The following is a 14,337-nucleotide window of genomic DNA, read 5'->3' on the forward strand; positions in this document are numbered from 1 at the left end:
CTGCAGCGTACGAGGTCGACAACGTTGGCAGAGTTGCACGAGTGTGTATCATGTACCTGGTGGGTGGTGTTCTCACATGTAATGGTGGTACCCATGTTGATGATCTGGCACGTCTTGCAGAGATTGCCATGGTCGGGTTGTGTGGTGTTGTGTTTGCTGTTCTGAAGGCTGGGTAGTTTGCTATAAATAATGGTTTATTTTTTTGTTAATTTTCAGCTGTTGTTAATGGTTTGTTTTTAAGTCAATTCTTAAAGCCTGTCTTCTATACTGAGTTTTTTGATCATTTGACTGAATATCTCTTACAAGGGACAGTGTCATATCGGATTTTATAATGTTCCAGTGAACTGCCTGGAGACATTGGAAGGCATTGTGCAACTATAAGTTTTGTTGGTTTTGGCATATTCTGACGAGGACAGTGACCTTGATATTAATCCCACCCAATCCCAGTTTCTAATCTCCAACCTCAACAATGGGTAGCGGGAGGGCAATGCGTTGGGGGGAGGGAGGGTTTATAAACTTACATTCTCCATCATTGTGTGCATGTGCCTGCTGCCATTGTTATGATTTCCATGGTTCTGCCCTGGAGAGGACATCAGTACATCCATTGGGAAATGCAACAATGAAAGGGAGGCAGGAGCTGCCAATACCAAATTCTTTCCCAACATGCACAAAGCGGCGGCACAGTGGTTAGCCCTGCTGCCTCACAGCTCCAGGGACCTGGATCAAATCTGGCCCTTGGTGACTGTCTGCGTGGAGTTTTCACTTTCTCCCCATGTCTGCGTGGGTTTCCTCCGGGTGTCCCGGTTTCCTCCCACAGTCCAAAGATATGCAGGTTGGGTGGATTGGCCATGCTAAAAAAATTGCCCCTTTGTGTCCAAGGATGAGCAGGGGCTGGGAGGAGTGGGCCTAGGGAGGGTGCTCTTTCAGAGGGTTGGTGCACACTCAATGGGCCGAATGGCCTCCTTATGCACTGCAAAGATTCTATGGCTCTTTGTGGATCAGGAGCAACAGGTTGATTTTCCCCCACCCCATCAAGGAAACCTTCAAATCCCTCTCCCGCCTCCGATTATCTCTTCCCCCATCTGCCGTGATCACCAGTCGACCCCACCCCATCCGCTTTGCGGGGACCATTCTCAAGCTCCCCTGCTGCATCATCCTCTCATTGACGTTCTTTTCCTCCCCATCAGTAAGGGCAGCACGGTAGCATGGTGGTTAGCATAAATGCTTCACAGCTCCAGGGTCCCAGGTTCGATTCCTGGCTGGGTCACTGTCTGTGCGGAGTCTGCACGTCCTCTCCGTGTATGCGTGGGTTTCCTCCGGGTGCTCCGGTTTCCTCCCACAGTCCAAAGATGTGCGGGTTAGGTGGATTGGCCATGCTAAATTGCCCGTAGTGTCCTGAAAAGTAAGGCTAAGGGGGGGTTGTTGGGTTACGGGTATAGGGTGGATACGTGGGTTTGAGTAGGGTGATCATTGCTCGGCACAACATCGAGGGCCGAAGGGCCTGTTCTGTGTTGTACTGTTCTATGTTCTATCATTGCCTGGTGGGAAATGGAGCTAAAAGATTATCGTGAGCATCGGCCTTGTCAAGCTATTTGTCCATTTTCATCCTTGTCTATCCTCGCCGCCTCCCCATAACTATTGAGGCTAATCCAGCCAGGATAGCTAATGAAAGAATAGGATAACTTAACCTGAGAAATCTCAGGAGAAGCTGTAAGTAGAACATACATTGCTTTTCCCGTCACAGCAGCTTAGAGATCCAAAATTAGCCAAAACAAATCAACCTAGTTACTTTCATTGATGTATTTGCATGGTTCTATTGAGTTGACAACATTTTTTGGTGTCAGCTTTTGCATACAGCAGATTTAATGATATTTTACATTGTGTGTAAGCATTCCCTATTGGGAGGTTTTCATTTATGGCTATTCCCCAATTCTTTCCATGTGCACTGTATGTTCTATGTTCTATGTGGAGTAAGATCCAAGCCCTGGTGAATGAAAAGCGATGTCACCAAGACTTTTTGTGGCAACAGCATAGACGCTTTCTGAACAAAACATGTTCATCATTATTTGCGCCATTCTACTATTGTTGACCATAGGCTGGATTCTCCACTCACCGACGCCAAAATTGCATTCGGCAATGGGGCGGAGAATCCGTTTTGGCGCCGAAATCGGATGCACCGCCTGTTTGTCAATTCTCCGCACCCTGACATGCTGCCATTATCGTTGGCGGGGAGGGTACAGTCCGTCAAAATGACGGTGCTTCCGAGGTTCTTGTTCCTCTTTCATTGCCTGCCCATCTTTATCCCCAGGGCCTTCTTTATGAGAGTGATTAGCAGTATTTTGAGCTTTGTGTGGGCACATGGGACTCCGAGAGTGAAGAGGGTGTTCTTGGAGCGAGGGAGGGATAGAGGCGGGCTGGCACTGCCCAACCTTCTGGGGTACTATTGGGCAGCCAATGTGTCAATGGTGCGTAAATGGGTGATGGAGGGGGGAGGGGCGGCGTGGAAAAGAATGGAGATGGCGTCATGTAGAGGTACGAGCCTGGGTGCCATGGTAACGGCACCGTTGCCGTTCTCCCCTAAGAGGTTTACCACGAGCCTTATTGTAGTGTCTATTCTGTAACTTTATATTGTGTTAATTTGCGTTGTTGTTAAAATGCTGTGTTGTTCATGGAGGTGGGGCAAATGTTTGTGATTGTTAATATTATTGTTATTTTTGGTATTTTACTATGGTGCGTTATTGTTGTATAAATTCAAAATTTTTCAATAAAAATTATTTAAAAAAAAAAAAAATTCTCCGCACCCTGAAAAGCTGCGAACTCTCGGAGTACACCGCGCCGATTATCTACCGCGTCAGGCCATTGCCTGAGGCCCGCCCTGCGATATCCGTCCATGACTGGCCGAATTCCCGATGGCGATTTTCTAATTTGGTCCTGCCGTTCAGGAAACTCTCGGCCGCTGCAGGCCGCCGCCGTGCACAGGCGGAGCCTCTGAACCAGAAGTGCTGGGGCCCATATCGGCAGCCAGAGCTGCGAGCTTTATGACAGCTCCCTGCAAGCCCCCAGCAAAACAGGGAATCTGTGGTCTTTTGACGCCAGATTTCCTGGCATAAAAAAACATGGCCGGGATTCTCCAAGCCCGTGACGGGTCGGAGAATCACCAGGGGCGCGGGAAATTTCCAGCACGCCGCTCCGATGCTGGGCAGCCGATTCTCTGGTTGCCGGAGAATCGGCGCCAATTGCACCTGCGCGATCGCCGCGCCGCCGGTCGGGGGCCGCTGAACTAGGCCCCCAGGGCGATTCTCCACAGGCAACGGGCCGAACGCCCGCCGAGTTCTGCCGAGTCCCGCCGGCATGGTTCAAACCTGGTACCACCCAGCGGGAGGCCAGATCCGCGGCCGATGTGAACGTCCTGGTGGAGGGGCGGGGGGATCTGAATCTGGGGGAGGGGGGGGCTTCCATGGGGTCTAGATTGCGATGCGGGGCTTCCGATCGGCGGGCGGCCGCAATCTGGAGGGGGCCTACCTCCTTCCGCGTGGGCCCACTGTTAGATCCCCGACATGTTGCTCCATGCCGGCGCAGTGACGGCAACCACGCGCATGTGCCGTGCGGAGACGGCTGTGGCGCGCATGCGCAGACCCGTGAAGGCTGTGCAAGGTCACCTTTCGGCGCCCTGCTAGCCCCCTTAAAACCGGTGAATTGCTGGGACAGGAGGCCCGTTGAAGTGTTTACGCCGGCGTCAACACTTGGCCGGGATTTCGGAGAATCCTGGCCCACAGTTTTCACAGTGGCGTCAGCACTTAGTCTCAAAATCAGAGAATCCAGCCCCATATCTCTCACACTCAAACCCAGTATTGCACATTGGTATTTCAATGCTGCAATGTTGGCTGAAGATGAAAGTTAGATTGCAAGATTCTCGGACAGCGGGATTCTCTGCTTCGCCGGCAGTGCATCAACGCCTGTGGGCTTACCGATGGCGTAGGGTGGACAAAATGGGAAACCCCATTGCCCGGTTGCGGGAACGGAGAATTCCGCTCCCGGCGGGGTCGAACTCGCCGGAAAACAGTGCTGGCGGGCCAGAGAATCACGATCAGAAGCTTTCACAGCGAAAGGGGGACCATGGTCGCAGTGGGAGGGGAGACAAAAGGATTGTAAATATATGTGAGGATTGCTGATTGTCTTTGTCTTCCTGTTTTTAGCTTTGATTTATTTTGTTTTCCTGGTTCTTGTTTTATAACTTCAATTTGTCCCCTTGTTTTTTTTTTCTGTTTTGTTTTCTGTTTTGCTTTGTGCGGGTATGCAACATGTAATTTAACTGAAGAGCTGAAAAGAGAAACATAAAATGTGAAAACCCAACAAAAACATTTAAAGAAAAATTAAAGCATTTACACAAAAGAAACAGGTCAGGAATTCACTGTGAGCGCTGACAGAAAGCGAGGAATAGCGAATATGTTCCGCCAGAATGGGAAAGAAACGCTGGCGGAATGCAAAACTATTCATCCACATTCACAATCCTCGAATTTGAGCAGCCATCCAAGCATGTTCTGACACCAAACAGCCCGGTACGCCTCAGAGATTGCACCCAACGCAAGGTTTCTCCATTCGCAATTCAGGAGGTTTCAAATCAGTCCCTCCTTGTGTACCTTGTGTTGCCCTATTATGTATTTTCTTTTATTCCCTTTTCTTCCCATGTACTTAATGATCTGTCAAGCTGCTCGCAGAAAAATACTTTTCATGTACCTCAGTACACATGACAATAAACAAATCCAATCCAATCCAATCCTTCGGCTGAAACCCGAATTGGATAGTCCGAGCTGTAATAGTGAGGCTGGTGGGTGGAAGAGAAAGGCTTCAAACGTGTAAAGGGAGACTGAACCAGAAGAAGGAACCGGCATAAAACTGAAGCAAAGAGACAAATAAAAGAATCTCGACTGTGTCAGTGAGAGATGCCGAGATGCTGAAAAATTAATCAGTTGTACTGAAGGGGAACAATTGACAACAAGGAAAGTGAAACTTCGACAGTTTCTAACAAGAATTCTCCACAGTAAATTACACCTGTTTCTTCCCTCTACCTGATGTATTACTCACAGAGTATGTCCTTTATTTGTTACAATGTGCTAAATCTCCTCTAAATGTCTTCATGCGAATCCTGTCATATTAGTAGAGTGCAATACAGGTTGGTACTTTTCCATATAAAATCAAGATCACAAACATCAGTGAGGCAGTTATGTAAAACGTGCCCTGTCTGAAGTTGGACATTTTAACATTTTATGCAAATACATTAATCGTATTCATATTTCACTATGTCTTAATGCTATCCTACCTGAGTCTTACATTTTTCAAGCCCTCGCTAGTTAGTATCCTGTAGGACTAAGATTAACTGCTGGGCAACTGAATTACATGCACAGAGTGATGCAGATAATAATAATGATCTTTATTGTCACAAGTAGGCTTACATTAACACTGCAATGAAGTTACTGTGGAAAGCCCCGAGTCGCCACATCCCGGCGCCTGCTCGGGTACACAGAGGGAGAATTCAGAATGTCCAAATTACCTAATAGCATGTCTTTCGGGACTTGTGGGAGGAAACTGGAGCACCCGGAGGAAACCCACGTAGACACGGGAAGAAGGTGCAGACTCCGCACAGACAGTGACCCAAGCCGTGAATCATACCTGGGACCCCGGTGCTGTGAAGCAACAGTGCTAACCACTGTGCTGCCCATATTGACAGCACCCATGTTGACTAAAACGGTGCTGACTTACCATTCTCATTTCTGTAACACCCTTTCCTGTGAACTAGCTAACCTCTCAATTAGTCTGCATTTTCCCGCTCAGCTACTGTGACAAACGGTCTCCCCATTCTGATTTCTGCCTAAATAAAAATGTATAAACCGCGATGAAAGTTTCATTAGCAAAATGATGGCAACATCTGGTAGAAATCGCCAGTGAGCCAAGTGAGGTACTGGAGCAGTTATTACTTCCTGGGCTTCTTCATGTCAACAATGTTGGCCTCGATGGGCCAATTGAACGTATAGTCTGTGTTAGAAGTTTCCACAGCAAAAAACCAATTGCCGTTGTCATGTGCACAATTACAGAACGATATTTTCCCACTTTTTAATAACTGGGTAAGATCAGATATTTCACTCACACATCAAGTCAGGTTAGCCGCTGAAATGGATGCAGGTGGCTTGCACCACTTCTGAAGAGAATTAGCAGGATAAATGAAAAGGAGACGAGGAAAATTAAGAAGATTAACAACAGTACGAATTTTTAGAGCGTCTTCAGCATAGAAAGAGGTCCCAAGATGCTTAAAAAAAATAAAGCTTGAGGAAAACTGATAGTGAATCAAAGGAGAGATTAGGAAGGGCAATCAAAACTTTAGGCAGAGTTGATGAGGCAGGGAAATCGAGAAAGTGTTAGACTTATACAGCTGAAGATCCATGGTGGGTTGTCAGGAGACCAATGTCCAAAAAGATACCGTCACTGAAATGGAAAATTCTGCTGGTGAAAACAAATAGGAAGGGGTGAGGTCATTAATATTATATTTTAGGTAATGACTTATCTAAAATATATATATTACTCTTGAATCCACCAGGACGATAAAATGACAATAGTCTTCTTGTTGAAAGATTAACTATTTAATGAGTGATAAAATAATAAACTGTGAGTTATTTTACTCAATACTGAACTAACAATAACAATACAGATAACTATTTAACTATACACTATTATAACAAACCAATTCTAACTTCTCTCACTCTAGCTATTCTATGTCTTGCTTGTCCACTGTTCTGAATCGGATCATCATGTCATCATCTGACTTGGAAAAGGTGGAAAACCAGTTCTTGTAGTATCTGACTGTGAGCCATCTAGTGTTGAAATGACAGTATTACATTTACATACATTGATCGTCATGTATATTGATAGCTGAATATCACTACAATTAACACCAGTGTTCACTTAACAAGCACTCAATGCAACCTATTTTAAAGAAAGTTGAAAAAAGTGAAGCAAATTAGGAGATAGAGTGAATGCCCATATGCTGTGCATCATTGCATCAAAAAGGCCAAAGGTGCCAAAGGTTCTTTAACTTGGTCAGCCTCATTAAGGCGGAGGCCAACGAGCCAGGTTTCCACTCCTGATCTCTAACTGTGATTTGTAAAAGACTGGATTCCAGGTGGCTGAAAGATTATGCACAGCTATGAAGTTCTCCACAGTAAGATGAACAATTTATTTTCACCCAAGAGAACACTCCCACATGAACAAGTGTCTTCGGGAAAGGAGAAGAATTGTAAGAAAATAACATGGCAAAGTAAAGCAAGCAAAAAAATCTTGTATGTGTCAAGGGAAGGAATCGAACATGGTGTTGCCTGTAAAAGTCTAGCTAGCCCAATATTGAAGCATTCGGCTCCTTTTGCAGTTTTCTTGACAATGGGTACATGGTTAATAAAGGCTCTCTAGCATTGACTAGGTCAATGGTTGAGATCTACCAGCCACATTGCACCCAGAAAGCAGCACGGCGCAGTCCCTAGTTGCCAGGGGATCCCACTTCTGGGATTGAGCCGACTCGTCATGCCTCGCAAGATCTAAAGCGATCTCATGAGATGCCGTGATGTGAATCCCACCCATTGTGGGTGGGGTCACTTACTGGCAAATCTGCATAATAGAGAAAGACAGCTAGTCTCACTCTAATGTGCGGTCCCGAGTTCTCACCAAGGTGTGGGATCTACCTCCCGTGCCTTGCAGGCCTTCAGTGAGCACTGTTCAGTGCTGGCCTCCCCAAACAGGGACCAGATGGAATGGCACTTGTGGGGGGTCTCCCAGTGGATTGGGAAGAGAGGCACCTGGCATTGCTGATGCCACCTGGTACTGCCAGCTGGTAGGGGTTCTGCCAGGGTGCCAGCTGGCACTTTTTGCCCAGTGGGGATCAGGCTGGGTGTGTCCATTGAGGTGGCGGGGTGGCGGTGAGGACACCCTTATGCATGAATTGGGGCTTGGGAAGGTTCAGAGGTTGCGTCTGGGGCTCGAGAGATCGGAACCCCTCCCCCGATCTCTCCCTGCACTGAGGTGATCCGGCGCGCAGAGCCCCTCAGTAGGAACTGGGATAAGTGCAGCCTCGGCCGCATTCCCAGCTGAGGCTCCCCAATCTACCCAGATAAGCGTGAGATAGCAAGGTTGTTTGTGGCGTCCCGAGCACCAGGCAGTACCCGGCTAATCACGCTACGGCACTCTGACCCCATTTGTGTAGAATGCACCCAATATCATGCAGCCAATTGAGTAGCATGATTAATATAAAATGCAAAACTTTAACTGCTTTTTTAATTCCTTGAAATATACCATTTCATCTCTTTTTAAATTACTTGGCTGTTGTGATTTAGGATGGATAATAACAATAATAATCTCTTTATTGTCACTAGTAGACTTACATTAACACTGCAATGAAGTTACTGCGAAAAGCCCCTAATTGCTTGTGTGACATTATTCATTAATTTTCATGCACTTCCACGATTACAAGATTATCTTATATATTAGAAATCAGCAGTGCTGTGAAATTTTGACATTAAAAAATGTTCTCTTATGAGTAAGGGACTGATGCAATAAAGTTATAATTGCATAGTGTAATGAAGAAAACGTGGAAATTACTCACATAGGTTTGCTTAATCTTTTGTTGTTCTGTCTGAGATACTGTGTGAACAGCAATCACATCGGAACAGTGTGCCAGGACACTGTCTCCTTAAACAAACAGAATACTAGTGTTGCTCGTTATGCTTCCCTTAATTTGCTCTGTTTTAATTACCTTTGCTCAAGAGTCACCGGGTATCTTTCTGATACCACCACAAGGTTCAAAACCGAATACTGATCAATGACTCGATACACCAGTTAGTAAGTTTGAAATCAATGCACATTTATTTACACACACAGTTAATTATTACTCATGCACAAACTCTACTCACTAAACTACAACTACTACTAAAAGCCTATACTTAGCTTCGGGCGCCCACTCAGTCAGAGGAACAATGACTGTTGTCCGGTTCTGATACTGCTGGCTTTGAACTGGTATGGAATAGTAGCTAGGAGCGTCGATCTCGTAGCGTTCGTTGACCTTAGACTTACTTGGCTGGTGCTTGGCGGGCCTCTCGTCGCTGAGAGCCAAATGCCAAGGTGAAAGTGACGGAGAAGAATAAGAGAGCGAACTGACCTAGGGGACTCTGCTTTATACCCCAAGGGGTTTCACGCCCTTCTGGGCGGACCCTGGACTTGGTCCCAATTAATTGGACCATGTCCCAATCATTTGTATTGATTCTCTCCAATAACGGGGTCGTTCCCCGATCGCTGGGTGGGACCCTAGGTAACCGTTGACCTATCTTTGTTTTGGTCTCCACTGGCGCCGGGGAGTCTGTCCTGGTACCGATTGTTTGAATGTTTCTTTTTGTCCCCGGAGATAGCTCATTACTATGCTAATGGCTTGTAGTTTCAATTCTGTCTGGATTCTGCAAGTTCCAATCCACAGGAAACCTTGCACCTGCTTGTTTTTCTAGTGCTGTCCATTTTTCCCTGCACTCTTTACGAGTATCCATTTTGGAATCGGGACGTGGCCACCCCAGATGGCTACACTATAATCAAATCAGCAGCTATGATACCATTGTTTTAGTACCAAAGGATGAATTTGATATCAGACAAGATTAATTGCCTTGTCCTGCTAGAATTCAAAATTCAGCACAGAGAACAAGGTTAATAATTTTTAATCAGTCAAAATCAGCAGAAACTCATGAACTCTTGAGCACGCTGAGGATCTATTACGTTGCAAATGAGCAGTATCTTTGCCAAGACCATAAGACGTAGGAGCAGAAGTTGGCTATTCGGCCCATCGAGTCCACTCCGCCATTCAATGTGATTATGACTGATCTATTATGATAATCCTCAACCCCACTTCCCTGCCTTATTCCCATAACCCTTGATTCCCTTGCTGATTAACAATCTGCCAAACTCCTTCCTTCCATCATTTGACATTAATTGTGAAGCCCTACATGTTGGCTCCGCTGTTAAATTTACAGGGTGTTTTTTTGTCTGCCCGTTCTCCCCGTGTCTACGTGGGTTTCCTCCGGGTGCTCTGTTTTCCTCCCATAAGTCCCAAAAGATGTGCTGTTAGGTAATTTGGACATTCTGAATTCTCCCTTAGTTTATCCAAACGGGTGCCGGAATGTGGCGATTAGGGGCTTTTCACAGTAACTTCATTGCAGCGTTAATGTAAGCTGACTTGTGACAATAATAACGATTATTATTAAATCTGTCTCCCATGAGAGGGATGGATATTGGTGACTGAGAAACAATAGATTACTTGAGGGTCTATGGACCTGGTTAAATTAAACCAATGAACCAGAATTCGATTGACCTACGAATCGCTCATGAGCATCATTTCAAAATGGCGGAGCAATTTTGAGCACAACTCACCAAATTTACCTTTGAGTCGCTCTGTGGCATGTCATTGGCATTTGGGTTAGGTTGCACAAGCAATACTTCTACTTTTAATGACAAAATCACATTTTTAATCTAGCACTTATTGGACTAGTTTATCACAGTTCATTCCATTGACAATGCATGCAAAGTCCTTCGCATAAATACAACAAGACAGAAATGCGCACTAGAGGCCTGAATTGGTGGATATCAGGGGCGGGATTTTCCGAGCCTCCGTGCCAAAATCGCACTCAGCGCAAGGGTGGAGAATGGGATTCAGACCCGCGATCGTCACCAATCGGGCACGCACGGTTAACGCAGCGCCGGTCGAGGGCCCGTGTCAGAGGCCCCCGCGATGATTCTCTGCCGACAACTGGCCGAGTTCCTGCCGGCGTGGATCTCTCATGGTCCCACCCGACGGGTACGTCGCTGCTGGCTGCGGACACAGTCCGCGGCCACCCTGGTGGGGGGGCGGGGGGGGGGGGGGGGGGATCCTTGGCCGGGGAGGGGTGGGGCCTCCAGGACAGCCAGGGTTCCGAGCAGGGGCCACTGATCCGCGGGTGTGCGTGATCTGGGGGGTGGTCTATGTTGTCGGTGCCGGTCCGCGGTGTGGGTCAGTGAGGTTGTGCGGCGCGGCCGACCGAGGCTGCCGCCGTGCGCATGCGCAGACCCCCGACCCGAAGTACAGGGCCCCGGAGTAGTCCTTGCAGCTCCAGCTGCCGACACAGGGCCCTGCCCGCCCCCTGCAAATTACAGAATCACCCTGGGCTTACTCCAGGTAAATCCAGAGTGATTCACGCGCAGTTTATTCGCGGGGGTAGGGACAAGTGTGACAGATTATGGGCTGGATTCTCCGATTGTCTGATTCTGTGGCTATGTCTGCGGGATCCGTCTGGTCTTACGACCAGAAAGTCGCCGGCACCCCCACCCCGATGCTACGCCCGGTGGGGGGGCTAGCATCTGCGGATGCGGCTGCAGAATGGCCAGGTCTGTGGCCGCGCTTGTGCACGGTGCGGCTGCAGACGGCCACACACGGATCCGGCCTGCCAGAAACCTCCCCCCCCGTAACCACCCTCGCCACCCCCGGACCACCCCTCATCCGTCCCCCCAGCCCCCGCCAAAGCGCCCACTGCCAGCAGAACGGCTCCCCCCCCCCCCAACCCCCCCCCCCCCCCCCCTCCCCGACCGTGGCGACGCTGGACTCAGTCCGTAGCCGGAGGGTCCCCGATCGTTCTGACAGCGTTGGGGACTTGGCCTATTGGGGGCGGAGCATCGGGATAGGGCCTCGGGTGACGTCCTGAGGCCGTCCAGTACGCCATTGTTGAGGGGGCGGAGCCTCGCAGAATCGGCGCCACTCCTGATTGCAGTGTAAACGTAGATTTTCCAGCCTAATCGCCGAATGCGATTTTGGCGGTCGGAGAATCCTGCCCATAATTCTTGTGTTTCTTCCACTCTGATAAGTATCGCAGTCAACAAGAGTGACACTGCCTCTCGGCGTACACATGAGCTTAGAGCTGTCATATCTTTGAAACACTAAATGTGGTGCATTGGCTCAGAGTTTCCAAGGCACTTTTTGAACACATTATTTTTCCTTCCTTTAATCTGACTTTAAGCACATTTAATCCAAATTATAGAAAAAGTTGGGTGGAAATATTGCATGCTTATCCTGAATGCATTTCCATGGAAAATGTGGATCTTTAATGAAAGAACTCAGAGAATCTATTAATTAAGAACATTAGATTGAGTTTGTATTTCTCCAGTTCAATCAGCAACTGTGCACCTTTAATTCTGTTCATTCCGCTTGTTTGACTAAATGAGATTCAACATTCTGTTATCCAATCATTCAAACTGTACATGTGAAATGGGATCTATAATGTAAAACTATTCAGTTGTGCTAATATTTATAGTGACTTTAAGCCAAACTGCAACTCAATGTTTGGGCTCAGAGTGACCCGTGTGCCTGATAGTATAAATGTAGCCAATTTACTTGAGTTGATCTTTTGCAAGTGGCGGAGATTTGCAAGTCAGCAGAAGAGGGCTTTGCCGAATGTACCTCCCATTTACGAGGGGATGAATGCATTATTTAACGAAGGAACTCACAAATACGTTCGGCAACATTCTTACCGGCTGGAAAATATGATTCACAATCTAAAGCTGGGCCTCGTATTGAAACAACTTTGTTGCACCTGTTCGAGGCCGTGGCAATTGGTTACTGGTTAAAAGGGTTGGAAAAATGACTTCTCGGAGACGAGAGATCCCTCCTGTACTAAGTCTTGGTATGGTGGCGATGTACTTGGCAGAAGGAAATGGAAAATAATTGGAAGGGTTTTCATGTAAGGATAGGTCCCAATTGTGTGCAGCACAGCGGGTCTATCACTGTGGGCTTACCCACTTAAGCAGACATATTTCATGAGACTGCGTTTCGCTGGGACTGATTTATACCATCTTCTTCAAGAAGACCTCCAGCTAACATCCAATCAGCCCTGCCAGGGACGGGGTGGCAGCTTACTGTCCAAGCCGCCTGGAGCTTAAATAATCACTGCCATTTGCTGCATGCGACAGTTTTGTCCGGCAAAGAAGCCATAGGATGGTTGCTAGTGACTGAGACAAATTCATTGAAAAATCAGAGAGCGGGAAGGACCAATACAGTCAATGATGGTCTGCTCAGATAGATTGTTTCTCATGCGGATGACATTGTCATCCCATTGTCCAAGCTCCTTTGACCTCACTAATTTCCAGGATTTCAGAGCCATGAACATGATGCCTCAGTTTTACAATTATAGTTGCGCAATCAAAATTCCAACAGTGAGAGACATAGAACATAGAACATAGAACAGTACAGCACAGAACAGGCCCTTCGGCCCTCAATGTTGTGCCAAGCCATGATCACCCTACTCAAACCCACGTATCCACCCTATACCCGTAACCCAACAACCCCCCCCTTAACCTTACTTTTATTAGGACACTACGGGCAATTTAGCATGGCCAATCCACCTAACCCGCACATCTTTGGACTGTGGGAGGAAACCAGAGCACCCGGAGGAAACCCACGCACACAGGGGGAGGACGTGCAGACTCCACACAGACAGTGACCCAGCTGGGAATCGAACCTGGGACCCTGGAGCTGTGAAGCATTTATGCTAACCACCAGGCTACCGTGCTTCCCCAAATCCTACCTACTTACCTTCACCCTAGCTTCCCACCCTAAACACATTAAAAAAGCCATCCCCAATGGACAAGCCCTCCGTATACACAGGATCTGCTCAGGCGAGGAGGAGCGTAACAGACATGAAAGATGCCCTCCTACGAATGGGATATGGCGCTCGACTCATTGATCAACAGTTTCAACGCGTCACAGCAAAAAACCGCACACACCTCCTCAGAAGACAAACACGGGACAGAACCGACAGAGTACCCTTCGTCGTCCAGTACTTCCCAGGAGCGGAGAAACTACGACACCTTCTTCGCAGCCTTCAACACATCATCGATGAAGACAAACATTTTTCCAAGGTCATCCCCACACCCCCACTACTTGCCTTCAAACAACCGCTCAAACTCAAACAAACCATTGTTAGCAGCAAACTACCTAGCCTTCAGAACAGCGACCACGACACCACACAATCCTGCCATGGCAATCTATGCAAGACATGGCAAATCATCAATATGGGTACCACCAGCACACGTAAGAACACACCCACCAGGTACGCGGTACATATTCGTCCGACTCGGCCAACGTTGTCTACATAGATAGAACAGTACAGCACAGAACAGGCCCTTCCGCCCTCAATGTTGTGCCGAGCCATGATCACCCTACTCAAACCCACGTATCCACCCTATACCCGTAACCCAACAACCCCCCCCCCCAACCTTACTTTTATTAGGACA

This window comes from Scyliorhinus canicula, chromosome 14, assembly GCF_902713615.1.
Source record: "Scyliorhinus canicula chromosome 14, sScyCan1.1, whole genome shotgun sequence".
NCBI lineage: Eukaryota > Metazoa > Chordata > Chondrichthyes > Carcharhiniformes > Scyliorhinidae > Scyliorhinus > Scyliorhinus canicula.